Here is a 9009-nt window from a genome sequence, read left to right on the forward strand (position 1 = left end):
TCGGCCCTCCCTCCCCGCGGGAGGCCACTTTCGGATGGGTTCTTTCATGGTCCGTAGCCACTGTGCCCTGTCAGAGCTCCTGGGTCCCTCTCTGCACAGCTGCCCCACGCACAGCGTTCGACAGACCCCATCCTCAAAAAGGCTCCAACACCACCACAGCCCCAGGCTGAGACCTGGCCATAGCTCCCCAAGGGTCCTTGTCCCCACAGAGGGTCTCTGCAATGCCCTGGCCAGTGGAATACAAGGACAGTAGAAATCCAGATGCATGGACACACACACAGCTATAGGTTTGCTGAAGGGGTTTATTGATCATTCAAGAGAAATGTCCCTGGGCTTAACAAACAATGTGATTCATTCAGGGATGATCATCTCCGGATGCCTCTGGAGCAGACTGGACATGGACGTCACCAACTCTTACAATCCTAAAACATAGAGTCTGAATGTGACCCACCAGGACCCAATGGGACAGGAGAGGGGCCTTTTCCCCACCCTTCTCTGCAGGAACTGCTGACCTACCCATGGAGAACAAGAGCCAGGCGCTTCTGCCGCAAAGGACCCACCAGCTTTTCAGCCACAGGGGGCTATGGACAGAAACGACTCATTAGAGACACACTGGGGAGCACTGGGTTGGGCTGGGAAGAAAGGGGAACGTGAGGGGATCCTTGGGGAAGGGGTCTATAGGGCAACAAATAGATTCAGGAGCTGCTGTATTCCTGCTCAGAAGTACTGGGGTCCTGTCCGAGAGGCACAGCTGGGGCAAGAGCCTCATCATGGGCCATCCAGGGGATCCTCGGGTGACAGGGATAGGAATGCAACAGGGGCACTGTGAAAGGGGGTTCCCTGGCAAAACTCCAAGGGACAGGGGTGTTGTCTGGGGCATCAGTAGGGCTGCACTGGGCTGTGCTGGGACAGACTGGGATGGCCTGGGCTGTGCTGGCCATGCAAGAGCAGGGTCTGACATCAGCAGAACTCGTGCTACCCACCAGAGGTGTCTTCAGGATCTCGACATTGTCTAAATCCAACTGCAGAGAGACCAGGAGACCTTGCTGGTCACTGGGATGTCCCTGGTGCCAGCAAGGGATAGGGGGACTGAGCTGTCCCCTAATTCCCAGACTGGACGCCCTCCAATCCCACCCCCTACTCACCTCCTGGAGATCATCTTGGGTTCCTTGCAGGAGTGCCTGGGAAAGGAGAACAAACTGTGATTCTTGATTGGAACATTTGGGACTGTGGGGCAACAAGGCTGCAGGGACAAAAGCAGGGAGAGGCGGGGGGACATGCAAATGGATGGGAGTTCAGCACCTCCAAGGAGGTTGTGGTGAGCCAGGAGGACCAGAGACACTGAGCTGGAGTGAACTAGGGAGGCCAAGGGACTGAGGATGTGGAAGGGGCCCTGTGCTGGATGCAGGGGAGGAGAAAGGAATTCCAGTCTGGGGACATGGGAGTGAAACAGAGGGGATTGGAGTGGAAAGGAAAAAAAGGATGGACGAGGAGAAAACGATAAGACTAGGAGAGGGTTTGGGAGTGGCGGGTGAATCCAGGCATGATATCAAGACACTGCAGTAGCCAGGAAGAAAAGCAAGGGACTGAAGGAGAAAAAGGGAAATAAAGGAATTTATAATGGTCAGTAGGAGGGCATCTGGGGACCCTGGGTAGGCCAACAGTGACATACAAGGGAAAAGATTTCTGAACAGTCTAAGTGGATGAGATGAGAGGCTACAAAGGGTAGGATGTGGGGACACCATGACATCATGGCCTCACCTTGGCCTGTGCCAGGGGGCACAGAAGAATGGAGAAGAGCAGGGCCACACCGAGGACAGCCACCTTCATCTTCCTGTTGCACTGTCAGCTCTGGCTGAGGCTGCAGCAGGCTGCAGCAGGCACCTTTATCTCTTCCAGGACTCCTCCCTGTCCCCTCCCTGACAGTACCCAAGTCAAAGCCCAGCATAGCACAGAATCCCAGTCCTGCCCACAAGCCCAACCCAGAGTCCATCTCACCTGCGGCATGCATCCAGCCCCCCTGTGGCACCCCTCCAGCTTCCTGCACAGGGCAGCTGCCCTTGGAAGGGCCAAGGCACCTGCAAGGGCCAAAGGGTTGGGTAGGGAGCTGGAGACAAGTGAATCCCTACTCCAACACAATCCGTCTTCCACCAGCCCCCCAGAGAACTGGGGGATTTTGATCACATGAAGACAAGGCTGAGGCTTGGGGACTTACTCAGGTGTGACAATTGCCACATCTACACCACCCCATTTCCCAGCTCTGCAGGCCCCAAACTGGTGCAGTCTCCAGCCTCAGAGCAGATTCCTGATGGGAATATCCACTGCCCTGACCCTCACCCTGTCACACTTGCAGCCACTGTATCCTCCCAGAGCATCTGGGTCCCACTCTGTACAGCTGGTCTGCATGAGAGGAGCCAGAGACCCCATCTCCAACAAGGTTCTTACTCCAGCACTGTCCCTCACTGGGACTTGCCCACAGATCCCCAAGGCCCTTATCCCCACACAGTGTCACTGCAATGCCCTGGCCCTGGGGTCAGGCCAGTACTTTCCCAGAGCAGGATGTGCCTATCCTGAGGGATACGGGGGAGCGGGTGTTTGTCCCTGGGCAGCCACTCAAATCTAACTTGGCAAACAGAGGTGCCCAGTCAGGAGGATGGATGTCAGTCCCTTGGCTGCATCTCTGATAAGCCTGTTGACTCAGGGCCTGAGGCACCAGGAAGACATCGAGCATTCTGAGGGATCCAAAAAGTGAAAATTCATTGAGAAGTGGTTCCTGAGACCTGTCCATGCCTTCAGTTTCTATTTGACATTCTGTGGGATTAGTAAAGGGTTCTGCACCTCTCTTTCCATAGGGACGCTGCAGATCCATCAGAGACGTGTTGTGGGCCAGCTGGGAAAGCATTTCTGGCGACTGCCTGGACTGTTTGTTCTGGCACTTGCCCAAGGAACTGCAGGGCCCAGGAAGATTTTACTGTGGAGTGTCCCAGGGATGAGAGAACAGAGTGTCCTCCTCCTTCTTGATGGCCAAGTACAGTGATGTCATTGCTGTGCTGACATGGTCTTGGAATGGAATTGAGGAAGTATCCGCAGGGTCCTAATTGCACAACACTGGCCAAGGAGGCCAATAGGGTGGACCAGGCCACTGAGCTCTAGGCAGACCAGTTCTCCCCGGCTGGACTCAACTCCAGCTCTGGGCAGACCAGTTCTCCCCGGCTGGACTCAACTCCAGCTCTGGGCAGACCAGTTCTCCCCGGCTGGACTCAATTCATCGCCTCATGCTGGTGCCCCATTGCTTCCTGCCAGAATGCCTGAAGTAACTATGACTCTGTGACACTCCAGCTACCAACACATCCCACTACCACTTGTGCCAATCATTCATGCTGTCAACACAATCTTCTCCACACACGCACAGAGAAACAGCACAACAAATTACACTTCACCTGCCACCAGCCCTCCAGCTTCCACCTTCCCAGCTCAGCCTCAAGCTGCAATCATCCCATAAATGCCTCCCTCAGAGAGGGACCCTCCCCCTTCAGGCACCAGGAGAGCATAGGCCTGTAGAAATTCAGACACAAACCTTAGCAGAGGCTCTAACAGTATTCAAAGGGACAATTGAAAACCAGATTGGCAACAGATGCCAAAGGATACATGCTATTCGTGTGGTCAAAGAGGGCATTTTAAGAGAGATTGTTCTAAACTAAGGTGGAGGCCACCTCCAAAAAATAGTGGATACAGAGGTCTTTGTCAAAATAATAACAGTTTCACCCACCACAGGGTTGTCCATGCCATCTTCCAGGAAACTTGCAGCCAAGGACGGCTCAGTGGTGTGCAATGACACAAAAACCACTGTACCAAAGGCCAGAGACCTTTGTGTCAAAAAATTATGAACCTGTCTCTAAAAATGCTTTCAAATTCTCTATGTTCAAATCATATATAGCTAGGAATTTGAGGCTTGCCTGGGAAAACACTTCATCAAAGTTAAGATAGAAGAAGAATTCACAAATAATAAAAATTGGAATGAAATTTAAAAATTAGTAGCATAACTACAAATTGTCAAGGGTGAGACTTTTTCAGATCATGTTCCTTTCTCCTCTTTCCTTTTTAGATATCTAGAAAAGGTGAGATGTAGGAATATGCCCCCCTGTGACAGAGTGACCAAATTATCCTTTTTCTCCTTAAAAAAGGAAAAAAGCCCAGAAGTTTCTCTCCTCAATTTGGTAAAAAGACACCCCACAGGACCTTGCAGACTTCACCTCAAACTTAAGGATGGCAAATTGGACAGAAGCCAAAAAGTCCCGCCTAAGCAATTCACTAGAAAAAGAAGAGAACAAAGGAACTAATCACTTTTGTGGGGTGTTTTACCAGGAGCAAGAGCCTCTTGCCCCTGGCTCAGGTTTTCTCTGTAAAGAGCTTTGTTATTTTGTGTTTCATTAAAACTTTTCTGTTTCCAACACTACCACAGAAGCCATCCAGTTGATTTTATGCTATCTGAGGTGGCTGGACTATCTCGGCTGTGATATATTTCTCCAAGAGCTCATAAGACCTGGCTTGAGGAGACCACTGTATCAGGTGAGCAGCTGAGCCATTTGGCAGGAGCCAGGAGGGGACTGGCCACAACCCCAGGGTTATTGTAGACCACCTCATGCCATGCTCAGGAGCTGTGGGGAATCGATCCCTACCAGTCAGAGTGATGGCAGGGTCACCGGTCACGGAGATGCTGGTTTGTGCTTTGAGAAGGACCTTAGAAAGCCAGAGCATCCTTCCCACACCTCATGATTCAGCAGGTGTTGGAGTTTGTGTCCCTGACAAGCCTGATGTGAAGGTCCCTCTCTGCTCAGTGGCACCAGCAGCACAGTGTGCACAGGGAGAATCGTGATCTTCGCTGTTTTCTTGAAGACTTCAGGATCAAGCTGGTTTGAGCTGCCAGGGAGCGGATGGAGGGATCCTCTTCTGTTCCTTGCAGTATTTTTAGTTCTACAACAGAAACAGAGCCTAGATGAGCCCCTTTGTGTGCAGAGACCCTTCGACTTCCCCGAGCCCTGGCTCCCCACTCACCCAAGAGGACTGCAGCCAGGGTGTCCTCACTCTGCTCTGTCAGGTGCCGTGCAGCCAGCCCTGGGCACAGGTGTCCATCAGCCCCTGCTCCCCAGCATTCATCCAGCAGCGAGGCCCCTGGCCCTGTCTGACCCCCTCAGCATCCCAGGGGTGGAACTGGGCAAGGCAGCCACCAAAGCCACCTGTGTTGGCAGGGGGGCACAGGCAAGCCGAGACCCTGCCTGTGGCAGCGCCACAGCTGGGGGGATGGGGCCAGGCTGCCCAAAGAGGGACCCTGGGGACTGGGACTCACCAAAGAACCTGAGTGCCACCTCTCGCATGGGGGCCTGAGGGCTCAGCAGGTAGGGGTGGCTGTCCCACACAAACCGTTCAGCCCTGCTGCTGTCCTTGGCGAGCTGGAGAGAACACAAATGTCTGGGCATTTCTCAGAGGCCCACTGCTGGCCAGAGCAGCCCTTCCTGCCAGCACCCCTGTGGCTCAGAGCCCTCCCTCATGCTGGGGTCGTAGAGGGGACATGGACCTGAAGCAGATTCCTGTTCTTGAGACAGGGGCAAGGGTGCAGCTCCAGGCTTTTTGTGCCCTGGGCCACAGCAGCCCAGGGAAGGCCCAGCTGCAGAGCTGACAGCCCCAGCACAGTGTGATGGGCAGCCCTCGTCCAGCCCGGGGTTCATCCTCACCAAGCACTCACCCATCCTCCACGTCTCCTCCGTCTGTGCCAGGTGCTTGAGCTCTTTCCACTTGAGGAGCTCTGCTATAGCCAGGACAGCTTCCTTGGAGGCCTGTGGGATGGAAGATGGGAGGTGGCACTAGGGCCTGTGGAAAGAGATTTGGGATTTGTTCCCATGTCCTTAGGAAGCTGGGACATGCCCTTGCCAAAGTGTCTGGGGGTCTTTTGGGGACAGCCCTGGGCAGCAGGGATCCACGTGCAAAGCCCTGCAGGGACAGCAGTGGGGACAGCCGAGAAGCCTCTGGGGACACACGTGTCCAGGCCTCAGTGGTGCCGGCCTGCAGCTGAGCCCTGCTGGAGCAGGCAGGGCAGAGGGTGGAAATGGCTGTGCTTGTTCAGCCCTGCTGTCCCTGGTTCCAAGGGGGAGCGCTGCCCTCTGCCAGCAGCCCTCACTGTGATGCTTGGGACGCCCTGGGGGTGTCAGCCACCCATCTCTGGACATCAGTACCTTGGCCACGCTGGGGGCCTGGTCACTCATGTGTAGGAGGACACAGACCAGGGCCTTCCACGCATATTTCTTCATGATGTACTTGTCCACACACACCGTTTTGCACAGCAGGGCTCTGAAGAGGCAGATGGAGCGCTCCCGCACACAGTCTTCCTTCTGGTAGGAAGGAGGAAAGGTGAGCTTTGCACACAGCGGCTCCCTGCCCGTGGCCAGGAGGGGATGAGCTGAGGTGGCTGAAGCCAGGGGCAATGCTCCAGGCTCCCAGCCCAGAGTAGGCAGAAGCAGAGCACAGCTGCAAGGCCTGGAATCTATCGCAGGAGAGCCCGGGGCAGTGGGGCCTGCTCCAAGTGCTGCTCCCAGGGCTGGGCTGCAGGGCAGCTGTCATTGCCCAGGGCCCCTCTGCGGGGCTCAAGCTCCCACATCAGCCTTACCGCATCAAACAGGTTCCAGAGATTCTGCACCACCCTCACAGCCATGGTGCTAGCCTCTTTCTTCTTCAGATGCCCTAGCACATTTTGGAAGATGTCCATGACCATCACTGAATGGTCCCAAGACCATTCCCACTGGATTTTCAGGAACTCTCGGAGGATGCGCTTCATTTTTCTTGCCTGTTTAAAAGATAATTTCCATTCTGTGAGAGCTTCCAGGCCTGGTTGGTCCCCTGGCAGCCACCTGGCCACACCATGGCAAGCAGGGCATTCAGAGCAGTCTCCCCAGCACCTGACTCCCAGCCCAGGCCAAGCCACCACCTTCCCTGAGACCTCAGAGTCCAGGTGCCACATTCTGCCCTTGATAGCAGCCTGCTCACCGTCTTGGCTCTCTCCGACAGCGTCACAAGAGCTCTGAGCATCAGAGGGACCATTTCCATTGCTGAACGCCTCAGAGATCTCAAGTCCTTGTACAATGGATCCAGTTCATCTTCATCCACGTCATCAGAGACCAGCATCTGGAAGGAAGGAGCAGAGAGCCCGGGCACAGCTCCTGCTTCCCACCGGCAGCTGAGGGCAACGGCATGTGGGCTCTCCCTGCTGACTCACAGTCAGGAATGTGAGGCAAGACCTCTGCTCCTGAGTGAAGATGTTGTTATGCGAGTCCTGGAGTTGGATTTGCAGCTCCCTCAAAACCTTCTCAAGAGTCTGGCGCCCAGAGAACATTGCCATCCACAGATAGCCTTTGCTGCAAGGTAGAGTGCTTTCAGCAGAGCTGCCCTGGCCAGTGTAGCACAGCTTGGACCAGCTCTGCAGGGCTTGCGATGCCCAGGGACCCTGCCCAGGCAGGTGGACACAGCTGACTGGGGGTTCCCCGTGTGCTGGGAACAGTGAGCTGCCTCAGGGTTGCCTGGCCAACTTTGGCAGCTGTGGGCCTGGGCTGGGAAGTGGGATGGAGGCCCCCACTCCCTTTGGGGTTCTTTGTGTCTGCCAGCCAGAGAGTCTTGGGGTGCCCCTGTCCCCACAGGGAACAAGCCCTCCAGGCTGTCAGGGCCAGTACCTGAATATTGGCGTGACCTTCAGAGCTGTTGAGATGACCTGCCCAGGCCACTTATTCACCACCAGGTCAAGGAGTGTGCAAAAGCTCTGAATGGTTGCTGTGTTTTTCTCATCACAGTAGGCAAAGATGTGTCTCACTACCTTTGGCACCTCGAGGCAACACAGGTGAGGGTGGTGCTGCCACTGCAGTGCAGCCGTGTCTTGGGCTGCCCTGCCCATCCCTCAGTCAGGACTTCAAGAATGCAGTTAAACCATCTCAAAGCACTGCCAAAGAAGGAAGTTCACATAAGATAAGCCACCACACCAGGCACAGATGGCAAAAAAGAAGGCGTTAATTCCAGCCTGAATGGAGGTTTGGAATCAGCACCCCAGAAAAAATGCCACTGTGCAGACTGTGGGATAAGGACAGACAGCAACAACAGCAAGGCTAGGTGAGGCAGATCTGGGTAACCTGTCTGGACAAAAATTCCCATCCTGGCAAACTGTGGGAAAAGGAAGCAACTGTTTACACTAAGGCCAGCCCAAGTTGTGTCAACAGCACTGATGCCTTGTGGATATCCAGGACTTGGACAGATGAAAGTGGTACCTCGAGAACACTTGGGGATCCCCAGCACCAAGAAGGTCAGAAGAAGAAGGGCCAGTGGGATGCAACAGGGACCCATGTGGTGGTGACAATCTTGCCATGTAACTGTGTGTGTGTGTCTCTCTCTCTTTCCCCCTCTCTTTTGACCTCCTATTTACTCTTATACTTAATCCATACTATTGACCTTGGCATATGGTCTTGTTTGCACATTAACTTTGGCCACGGCATCTTTTAATGAGCAGATCCTAACATTATTTGAGTGTCAGAAGTGGGATCCTAGCACCCTCTCTATTGCCTCAAGGTGACTTCAGGAGCCTCACACACCTCGCTTGGGGAGGGAAGGTGACAGGAACCTGACAGGGCTCTTGGGCAACGCAATCCAGCCACAGGCCACTTACATCCATCAGCCACAGCTCAGGGGATTTCTTGGCCACCTCCAGAAACTCCATTGGTGCTTTCTTGTCCAGGAGGCTGGAGCGTCCCAAGATCTCGATGGCTGCAAGGACGACTCCTGTCCTCTCAGCAGGTCTGAGGTATCTCCCAAAGGCCTGTGGCAGGAAGGAAGGGAGTAGAGGCCAGTGCCAGTCAGTACCCCGAGGGTGCTGCTTGGCTGGACACTGGGAGCAGCCCTGCCCAGAGGTGCTGAGCATTGCTGGCCACAGTGGCTGCAGGAAAGCTGGCAGCAATGCTCACAGTCCCTATGCAGGGA

Source organism: Pyrgilauda ruficollis, unplaced genomic scaffold, assembly GCF_017590135.1.
Source record: "Pyrgilauda ruficollis isolate IOZ18807 unplaced genomic scaffold, ASM1759013v1 scaffold387, whole genome shotgun sequence".
NCBI classification, from domain to species: domain Eukaryota; kingdom Metazoa; phylum Chordata; class Aves; order Passeriformes; family Passeridae; genus Pyrgilauda; species Pyrgilauda ruficollis.